This window comes from Gossypium raimondii, chromosome 10, assembly GCF_025698545.1.
Source record: "Gossypium raimondii isolate GPD5lz chromosome 10, ASM2569854v1, whole genome shotgun sequence".
In the NCBI taxonomy this organism is placed as follows: Eukaryota; Viridiplantae; Streptophyta; class Magnoliopsida; order Malvales; family Malvaceae; genus Gossypium; species Gossypium raimondii.
Window position 1 is genome coordinate 19,044,665 of NC_068574.1, and position 12,267 is coordinate 19,056,931.

A 12,267-nucleotide genomic window follows, 5' to 3' on the forward strand; every position below is an offset into this window, starting at 1 on the left:
ATTTAATAATTTTATATTTTGTGAAAACATTTTTATTTTTTAAAATTTAAATAAATGCTTATGTGGCATAGGTGGATGTCATGTCAACAAAATTAATGTTTGATAACTTTTTCATCTATTTTGTAGTGATATGATAAAAACACAAGATAAAATCTTAATGGATATCTTACGAAAATCATTAAGTCATGGAATTTCAAAATTTCAATTTTCTCTTACAGAGGTATCTTAATAAGTCTACAAAATGCGAAAAATTAGTTATTGAGTTCGCCCAAGAGATACATTAAGAAATTAAAAAATGTAAAAATTAAATAGAAACTACAACGACATTTTATAAAATTGGAGAACTAAATAAATGATTATGTCTTCACTTTTTAGTTAAACTCTTACGTCTTCAATTCGATTCTATCATATTTTTCATACTACAATGTGAACTTTTATCCATTATTTCAGAAAATTTTAAAGTGTTTTTATAAATATTTTTAAAAGTTAAATTAAAAAAGATAAGAAAAATGAATGACATAAATTTTCAAAAACAATTTTATATAGAATTTTAAAAATAATCACAATTTCTCAATTTTATTCTAAAATTGAACAAACACTTTTATTTAAATATATTTTCTTTTTCAACTTATCAGTAAGTGGCTGCGACTAAAGTCCCCTGTGATTCATAGCAGACGATGTTTTTAAGATAAGTAGCCGCGCTTTTTATGGTTTTTAAGAAAATGTTTTTTCTTATTAAATCATATTCCACAAATCAAAAAAAAAAAAAATCTAAAATCTGCCTTAATATATACATTAATCATTCAAGTTCGCAACTTTTCTCAAGTTAGTCTTTAGATTTTTTGTTGGATCCTTAAAATTGACATCCGTTACAAAAATTTGCCCTTACCGTTATGGGGTGATGTGGCTAACCATGAGTGTGACATGTGGACAAACAAAGGAATGGCACATGTCTTCCTATTTAATTATTTTAAAAATTCATAAAAATGTAAAATGAAAATTTAAAAATTTTGTTAGATTTCAAAATTAAACAGTTCAAAAATTTCTTTAAAGTAAAAATATGTTAAGAAATAAAAAATAGTTAAAATTCTATAAATTTAAAAACTCAGAAAAATAATATTTAAGAGAATTCAAATAATATTTAAATTTTCAAAAGAATTACAATAAATTAAAAACAAATGAAAAATCATAAAATTCAAAAAACAAATACCGACATTGATTAGGCATTGATCCTCGTTGATGGGTTAATTTTGCTTTTTAATCTCTAAAATATATATATTTATATTTTACTTTTTGTAATTTTCAAAAATTTTAACTATATATTTTGAAATCTTCTAAATATTTTGTGAAATTTTAGTTTTTCTATTTTTTAAAAAATTTAACTATTTTTATTTTTATTTTTCAATTATAATTATTTACATTTGTTGAGAGAGTGCAATTGTATTGTAAACTTTAGTGTTCTAATCTTTAGGTACAAATGTGAGATTTCTATATTTGGAAAGTGATAGAGTGTGATTAACTTGTTGTATTGTAGATTAAAAATAGTGGAATTACTCATTGAGTTAAGCTTCATAAATGCAGAGAAACTAAATTACGTAAATAAACTTTGATGTTCTTTGTTCATCTTTTCTAGTGCCAAGTCGTAATGGTTATTGAAGTAAAATATTTTCATTCATTGTTGTTTTCAAAACCAGCAACACCAGATATCCAAAACCCTAGGATTATGGGCTAGAAAAATAACATATTCATTAGAATGGATTTTACAAAATGAGTAAGATCCGATTTCCCCATCCATGGAATTCCAAAATTTCAAAATTTCTCTTACGGATACTATTACCTCTCCTTTCGTCATCTCTTGCTAAAACCTTAACAAAAGTTTTAATCGTTGGTGCATATTGATCATCATTCTTCTCATGATACTTACTTATATATACATCCAATATTTTTCAAGAATAATATTTTGATCTACATAAATAAGCGTCTCGTTTAAAATATATATGATATGTTTCCTTCATCTTCCCTAATATCCCCATGACCCTTCCATTTCAATTCCCACAACATGTCATTCATTGCGATGATGTGGCTAACAGTGCAACTATTGCTAGTTTTCTATTTCTACCATAAGCAGGGATGATGCCTATTTTTTTTGAGGAGATTAGAATTGAAATATAATTTTATCTTTGTATTGATTTATATTTTTAAAGTTTTTAAAAGGATTAAATTAAAATTATAGTATTTTGGGTAATAAACTATAATTTTATTATATATTCACTTAAAATTTTGTAAATTTTGAACGATAATTTCTCATTTTTGAGGGACTAAAACTCCTGTCAGCCCCTCATTTTACCTCTTACGGCAAGACTAGTCGTTATTTCTCATTGAACTTCTATTCTACTTCACTTTGAAGTAGGAAAAAATTTACCAATTTTCTCTGTAACAAATATAGGACATAACTAGTATCATATATATCTTCTACGCATAATTTTTAATACAACTATGTCAAAAAGCCAGGATAAATTCTACTAAATATTAATATTATTATATATAAAAATAAATATAATTAAACAATAAAATAAAAACTATTAACAATACTCTTAATATTAATGAAAAGTTGGGATGTATGGAAAGCATTTTAAGGTGTGAAAGGTAGAGGATTTTGTGTTGTTGGTTAAAATGAAAGGGAAAGGGTGTGTGGGCAGAAAAACACGAGGAAAAAGGGTTAGGGATGTGGGTAGAGAATCTCTGCTGCTTAGGGGCTGGACCAGGTCCCTTGCTTGAATTTCAAAAAAAGGTTTAATCGCCGCATGAAATGGTGATTCCGTATATACTACTGACAAAAGAATACCAAAAATTGAGCAGATAACACTACTAATCTGGTAAGTACTTTGGCAATTAATTAGAATGACATGGCAATTATCAGATTGAAGAAATTTGTCCAAAGCAAGCGGTGGGACATGGACACAATGAGCAGCAAGTGATAAACCCATTTGCAAATTATTCCATATGAACAACTTTTATTTCTCAATCTCGCTTTAATAGGTCCCTTAATTTCTTATAATAAATCATATATTAAATCAGTTTCCATTCTGTGATTATGAATGAACCAAGCAGTGTGTGGTTTGGTTTGATACGAGGCACAAGTTTTATTTATTTATTTATATATGTTATTATTTGAAATGAAAATAAACTAGGTGGCGTCCTTATATGGTGACGAACTAAATGATGTGTCAATTTGGTAGCCTTGTATAATTGAGCAAATTCCCGTACGCGACATTAATTATCACTTTTGTTTGTTTCTTCCTCTTTTTTTCTCTTTCTCTTCTCCTGCACTGTCTGTCCTAAATAACTGGAGTCGGATGACAATAACTCTACCACCAACACCTAACACTCAACTTTACCTACCAACTTTCAATAATAATAATCAGGTTAGATTTATTTTTGATATTTATATTTTTTCTACTTTACTCCTTGAATTTAGCAATTAGGTCCATTTTGTTCCTTAAACTTGGATTCTATCAAGATTTGATAATATAACTAGTGTTACTGGAACAAGGCCGGATCGAACAAATTGAGAATTGATCAATATAATGGTATGAACAAAGAGGTTGAACCGATTGACTCAATAACTGTTTAAAATTAGTAAAAATTGAAAATCGAGGCAAAATCGACAGTTTAACAGGTTGGGTTGGTTTAATAAATTTTTTATATTTTTTTAAAATTTTAATTATTTATTTAATTATTGTTTGTCTAGTGATCTAACCAATCGATTAGTTGAACGAGAAATTGGTGGTTTGACTTGTTCAACCATCGATATGGTTATTAAAATATTAAATATAACACTCTCATATTGTATCACATTATCACGAAAATTTCTATAATTTTTTAAAATTTTCAAGTGGTGATGTGGCACAATCTCATAGTGCCACATCATCAAACTTTTCTATTTTTCAAGTTTCATGACCAAAATGGACCTTGTTGTCAAACTCAAGTGCCAAAGTAAACAAAAAAAATATAAATACCAAAATAAACCTACTTTCCAAATTTAAGGCCTAAAAATTATATTATCTCCGATAATAATAATAATAATAATAATAATAAAAATAAAAATAAAAAACCTATACCTACCATTTTTGTTTATGGCTTTAGGAATATATCTTTCTTTTTTTTTATAATTTACACTAGTAAGATATTTTTGCTTCATTGATTATTTGTTTGTATCAAATTATGAAGTATAAATTTGAAGGTTAAAATATACTCTAATCCTACTTAGAAAAATTATATATAACCACCTAAATTTTAATAAAAAAATAAAGAAATTAACTATTTGGACTAATTAATAATATTATAAAATATAGGGACAAATTACATTAGAAATTAAAGTGTAGTAGTTAAATATCGAATTCAGCATAACAGAGGATCAAAATTAAAAAAATAGTTATTTTCTAAAATTGCAAAAATAGAGGTAAGATCGACACAAACCTAAAAGAAATAAAAAACCACATGTTAGTCTTTTGGTATTTAAATTATATATAATAATGTAATTTTAATTGAAAACTTAATGATATTAACTATTTGGTCTAATTAATAACATTATAAAAGTATAGGGATTAATTTATATTAAAATTAAAATATAAAGATTAAATTTTAAATTTAAATATATTAGAGGGCCAAAATTAAAATTTAAAGGTAAAATGTAAAGAAAAGCAAAAAACAAAAGGAGAACTTAAAGTTAGAGATGAAAATTATAATTTAACCATTTTAACATAACGTTAAAGAAAAGGCATGAATGACTAGACGTGTCAAAAATTATTTACTCGCTTTCTCTCTTTATTTCTTCCATGATAAAAAACAATCCCAGCGTTTTAACTTTTGAAATTGAATTTTTGTTTTTTGGTGGGCCATTCTTTTACTTTTATTTTTAATTTATATTTTTGTGGTTTTATTTTGCCTATTCTTTTTTTTTTTGAAAGTGGAATGATTTTAGTTTTAATTTTAGTCATATTCTAATGAATATATGAATTTATCAATTACAGGTGCCATAAAATTTATTAAGAACCATTTTAAAGAGTCTTATCATAATAAAAAGTATAACATGGTATTTGTAAAATTAAAATTCAAAATGATATAAAAAATAACTCATTTGAGACTTGACTTTTTGTGCATCAGTTATGTAAGGAGTCTCTTAAGGGTTTTGACAGTAGTTTATTGATTGACTAAAGTTCATTATCATGTTAACTTGATGATAATGGGATTAGAATTCTACTTTCAGCGTTTTAATCAAGGTGATATATTTGGAACTCTTCTAGGGTTTTATCTTTCTTCTCTTTTTGATATTATTCTACAAATATCATGGTATTTCTTAAAAGAAAATTTTCATCTAATACATATTTGTAAAAATTTATTAAAGAAACTCTTTCCATCGAATGAATTTCTTTTTTCATAAGGTAAAGCTATACATGGGTTTGCACATTTGTATTTCTCTAGCATCATCAAGGGTATTGTTGTTTAGCAGGTCAGTCTCAAGGTGTTGCTTTCTTTCCTTTTTCTCATTTAATATCTTCAGTGCTGGGGTTGGTTCATTGTGTGTGGTTTTGATGCTTTGGCTTTTCAAAATGGCTGTTATCAAAATGGTGAGTCTGGAACCTCCTCGATGATTGATGGTGTGAGGTGTATTATTTTTGTGATACGAAGAAGAGATATTTGATAAGGCAACTAATTAGAGTTCAATATTACTTATTGCTTATACACACATTTTGTACGGCCAAAGCCAATACTTAACAAGTCCCAAGAAGCTCTCCAACACAGGAACCACCTATTACTTTCAAGGGGAATCACACCTGTCCATATCTAACATAGCTCCCTTACATTTCTTGATCTTTAGTCCAAGTCCCCATAAAGTCCTTTTATTATAAAGATTTGATCAAATTAGTCCTTTTACTATTAAATTGATAAATTTAATCTTATATTATTTAAAACTCAAATAAAGTCAAATTGAAACAATGTTAATATTTACTTTTAAAAATGACATGAAAATTATTATTATTTTATTTTTATTCCAACTCCAAATAAAATATGTCATCTACAAAATTATAAAAACTTTCAAAATATAAGTCCGTTGAACTATAAATGATCATTTTAAACATTAAATATGAACTTTGTTAACTTTGAGCTTATTTGATTCTTTTTAATAGTACAGTGACTAAATTGATTAATTTAATAATAGAAAGACTAATTTGATCTTGTCCCTATAATAAAGGGATCTTCCAAGTACAATCCTTGTTGATCTTTCATCATCTTCAACCTTGATTCTTTTAATCTTTTATCGGAATAAAGTAACATTCAGGTCTTTGAATTTTGCAAATTTTCACTTTAATCCTAAATTTTCAATTATATTAAGCAATAGATGGAAAATAAATTATTATTATTTTTAATTTTTTTCTAACAAGCCCAATTATCAACAGGAAAATTATATTTTATATCTTTTATTTTCTACCCTTCAATTTTTCAATTTTTATCTTATCAAAAATAAATAATAAAAATAGATATTGTTAAAAATTAATGTCGATAATGACAATAGAAACAATCGTGAAACAATGAGAAAAGAAAAATAAAACACACAGATTTTAAGTGGAAACTCTTTCGGAAAAAAATCACGGGCAGATGAGGAGAAATTTACTAATATTAAAAATTGAATGATTACATAAGGAGTTTCGACTACATCTATTTAAAGGTTGAAAAACCTTATTCTAATTAATGTCAAATAAAAGAAGTGTAATTCTATACAGATTCTACTTATTAAGCATGATCCGTATACAAATCTACTTATTTTGCTATTGTATTTCATTTTTTTAATAAGGATTCAGATCACACAACTTTAACAGATATCAAAGTGCACCCAAAAGTATTAACTCAAGTCACTTAATCCATGTTGCTACGACTTTTGTCAAAATTCTTCCAACACTCCTTGGACACTGAATAAAAAGCTAAGAAAAAAATCAAGGTGATTGTGGGCATGTAGCCATGGAAGGAAGAGCAAAGTAGAAACGAAAGCAGAGGTGAAGAGAAGAAGAAAAGCAACTACGATAGTAGATGCAAGAAACAAATTAAAAAACCAAATTTTAAAAAATAAATAAATAAATTGTACCGCAAATCACCCTGGAGTAACTTTGTTTTTAATTTGGTCGTTTTATTCTTTTATTAATTTAGTCACTTTAATTAAAATAATTGCTCGAATTGGTCACCATCGTTAAAAATTCCATTAATCCACAAACGAATTGTTGACTAAAGTTAGGGATCTCTCTATAATTAATCCAAAATATTATTTCTGGTTTATTTGCAATATAAAAACCACCAATTTTTATCACCGCTCAACACTCACCATAACAACCAACTGCCTGTCCCTTTCTCCTCCTCCATCTCTCACACCGTCACTCCCGCATCATAAAACCACCTTACAAAACTATTTTTCCAACCCAACAAAAATGCTAAAACACTAAACCAATCCCAACTTTAAATGATAGACAAACTTTAAATTGGATACTCAAAAGACTGCAACGAAAATTGCAACTTGAAATGGGGAGGAAGAATGTACAAATTTGTAATTAATATAAGCATTTGGATACAACTATGGATAATGGGAAGTATTATATACTCTCTAACCCCATTTGAATGAAATTTCACATTTAATATATATTAGGTGTTTTTTTTTATCTGTGCGATGTATGAAAGATTTATTATTTTTAAATTTGGTGTCTTATATAATAATAATTAAGAATTTTAATAGATACTAATTTTTAAATTCACAATATATTATAAATATATATCATTACGAATAAAATTGTATATTCTATAATTTAATGAATTTAAAAGTGTGACTAAAAATGGAAAATTTTAAATTTGAGGCCACGTATGTTAAGAATGATTGTATATTTGGTGACAAAAAAATGGACTGGACTGCTCACTCCTTGATAAATGATGGGGTAGTATATTCATCAAACATCTTCCTCTTTTCTTTATATATTGCAGATCCATCATCATCTTCATCAAATTCCAAGAAGATCCATGGACAACAGAACTATTGAGAAGCTAGAAAATAAATTCGATTATGTTTAACTGTATAATTTTGTGAATTAATATGGACTTGTTAAATAAACTTCCTAATGTACCTTCTTAATACTTGCAAGAACAAAATTTGATTCATCTGTGCAACCAACTTCATGAATCTGTGATATAATGAATATATTACATCTAAGTCTGAAGTTGAAATCAATTAATTACGCTTGGAAGATATGAGTTAGAAGATAACTAATCAAGAATCTTTTGCAGTTTTATTTGAGAAAAAGAAGATAAGTGTAATAAAATGTAAAAACCTCATGCTCAATTTTGAGCATAATTTGTTAATAATTTGTTAATAAGTATACATATATAGAATTATATTTCTGTATAATGATATCTTTGTAATCATATTAAATTTTAGAGAAAATATTTGGTCAACTAAGACTCCACAAGTAGGGTTAAGGAGTTGACAAGTATCCTACAAGGGTATAGTAAAACATTAATAAATGAATATTTAAAAACAAAGAGACACACAGCAATTTTTTAAGACAGCCTATGAAATAAAAAAAAATATACATTGCCAGGGTATCAAATACAAGCCCTAAATTTTAATGCTATATTTTTAAAAAATAACTCACAATGGTATCAAGGAATCAAGAGGATCACCACAATTGTTACACTAAAACCTCCTTCCACTTGTTCTACCTTTGTCCTATGAATAGGACATGCTAGGCAGTACTGACCAAATTTCGTATCAACTGTTGTTATAGTTGTTCGACATGCGAAATTACGTATTTGTTATATATTTAAAAAAATTATACACAAAAGTTAACAATGATGTAAATGCAATAATTGGAGTGTGTAGTATTTGTTAAAATAAATATTGTGTCATAAACATACAATAAAACTAAATACATCCGAAGAACCTTATTGAACAATATTGATCAATTATGCAATGTATACTCTATTAGTGAATGATGTTTTTGCAGGGGATGTGTTCTTAGAAGGTGTTGTGAATTCCTTAATTGCGTTAGGTAGAATAAAAGAAATTAAAGATTGCACGTGGATTAAAACTTGTGTATTTTCAATTATGATGGTGATGATTTATAATTAATTTTTTTGGAATGCTTAATTAAAGGAATATACTTAAAATACCTTTGTAATAGTGCATATCTTTTAGGAATGTCCGAATTCTTGTAAACCTTTGTTGATATTGTAGAGGATATTGTGTGCTTACCTTTATAAAGGTTGTAGTCAATTTCAGTAAATGAAAACAATAGAAAATTGAATAAATATGGAATAAATTTATGATTTGGGTTTACTAAACCATGGAATTTAGCTATTTTACCCATCTAACCTAAAAAAAATTAATATTTATAAAAATAATTCTGATTCAAAAACATTCACCAAAATGACCTCAAATGAATAGTAAATTTGGGTTTTGGGAACCTAATGGTCGGTACCACCTTGTATTTTGGCCCCACAATTACTTGATGATTGTGTTAGGCTTTAAAAAAATGAATTTTTTGAGTTTAGGAACCCAATGGCCGGCACCAGAGTATTTTTTTTAAATTGTATCATACTGGTATACAAATATACCAGTATTTGAAAAAAAATTTGGTTCTGGCCATGTAATGGTCGGCACCAGAGGTATTTAAATTTTTTTTGGGGTTATGTACGTTTTTCGGCTCCCAAGGCAATTTTTTTTACTTTGGGACATTGATGGCTAGCACCAGTGTCAATTAAAAAAATTTTTGGGTACTGGCCAATAGATGACCGGCACCAAGTACATTTTTCGGGTCCCAACGCAAATTTTTTTTAACTTTGGGACACTGATGGCCGACACTAAGTACATTTTTCGGGTCCCAAGGTAATTTTTTTTACTTTGGGACACTGATTGCCAGCACCAGTGTCAATTAAAAAAAAAATTTTTTTTTGGGTGTTGGCTAGTAGATAGTCGGCACCAAGTACATTTTTTGGGTCCCGAAATTTTTTTTTAGTTTTGGGACACCGATGGCCGGCACTAACTTTATCACATAAAAAATATTTTTTTCTTATTTTGAAACATTGATGGCCGACACCAAGTATTAAAAATTAGTTTTTTTTAATTTTGGGAATCAGATGGGTGACACCAAATTTATTAGATATATATAAATGTGTTTTGTCTTTCATTTAAGTTTTTGTTTGCTTTTTTGTTTGCTTTATTAGTTGAAAATGAAGATTAAAAATATTAGTTTTTTCTTTGTTGAGAAGGAAGAAATTTTTTTTTAAGATGAATTCCCAAATTTTGTTTGTTTATGTTCATTTCAATAGAGAAATGATAAATACAACTGAAGAAGGCTGTGTATTTCAAAGTCAGAAAAAAATAGGAATGAGATTCAACAAGCGTGTTTTGCTGGCGGATTTAAAACGAAAAATCAGTACAAAGATAGCAAGCCGTTGCGGAAAGCAAATGTTGAGACTGTTTTACAAATTTCTAGTTTCAATAGATCCACTCAAGTTCTCAAAAATGAAGCTTGAAGATGATGATGATCTAGTGACAATGATAGCAATTTATTGCCTTCTTGAGATAGAAAATCCCGGTCCGGTTGAGTTGTTCATGGAGATAGCTCAACCGGATCCCATTCGTTGTAATTCCAGCAATCCAGCGCTCTGGAATTGATTTTAATCTTAACGTCTCCTGGGAAGATCAGTCAGGTTGTGGATGGTCAATGCTAACTCCCGAAAATCCAAACACCGGTGGATGTTCGTATAACATTCCAAACTCGTGTACTAGTCTAGAGATCCATCCAGAAGTGTTGGTCACCATAGAAGATGGTGATGAAGGGTTCGATAATGATGATCAGTCCCACCGTGATCCCAACGATAATTCAGTGACCCCGATTTGGATGACATCCTTGAATACATAGATGAGGAAGGCCTAGTGGAGGGTGAAAATGCAAACCCCTATTTCGCAGGGAACACGAGCCCTGGTATAGTTATAAGAAATAATCTAGGGTCCTTCATGACCGACGTGGATCCTGATGCGGCTCTTGCACGCGAGTTCCCAGAATATACAAACATTGTGCCGGCTCACCTACTTGATGATGAATTCAACCATGAAGAGTTGTTCGTACGACAAAAATTCGATAACAAAAAAGACTGTTTACATGCTATAAACCAACTTAGCTTGAAGTTAGGTGTGGATTATAAAGTAACGAAGTTGACGCAGTCTTTGTTCGTAGGAGAATGTTGAAAAGCCTCAAGTGGTTGTAACTGGCGTGTTTAAGCCGCGTTAATGCAGCGGACACAGATGTGGATGATAAGGAAACTAGAATATCCACACACATGCACGTCTGCTCGTATGTCGCAAGACTATCGAAAGTTAGATGCAAAAATAATATGCAACTGCATCATTTCTTTGGTGAAAGAGTCACCTACCATTCAAGTGTCGGTACTTATTGTAGACATGTAAGCTCGATTTAAGTACAAAGTGTCATACCAAAAGGCAAGGTTGGTAGAGAAAATGGCGATGCGAGAGTTGTATGGTGATTGGGATGCGTCATACAACGAGCTTCAAGGGTGGATAGTCGGGATGCGATAGTATGTGCCCGGGACAGTGACTGTTTTGCAAACATTGCCGTATAAGGGCCTAGACGGGGAGATACAATCGGGGAAACGAGTTTTCCACCAATTTTTTTAGACATTCGAGCCATGTGTTAGGGCCTTCCCACACTGCAAGCTGATGGTGCAAGTGGACGACAAATACACGCAAATACTCTTGATTGCTGTTGCACAAGGCGACAATCGAATGTACTTTCGATCGCTTTCGCCATCGTGGAGTGTGAGTACGTCGAGTCTTGAGAATCTTTCCTTAGAAATCTGCAGAGGCACATTGTCAGAGAAGACAACAATTTCCTTATATCAGATAGATCGAAAGGATTACTTGCTCGATAAGGCAATCGGGGGTTTCGTGAATGTCTGTTTATTGCATCCGGCACATCGCAACAAAATTCTACAATGATTATAAGAAAAAAATTGAAAAAAAGAACTCGTAAACATGGGTAAAAAATATTGTTTGTATTTATTTCAAAAATTCCTTTTCAAATTTTTTCAGCGATACTGATTCCAAATTGCATAAGCAGCTTATGAGTTAGAACTGTGAAGATTTAGGCAGAGGTTCACGAGGCTTGAATCTCAGATGTTATCTTTACCAATAGATCTTCGGACATG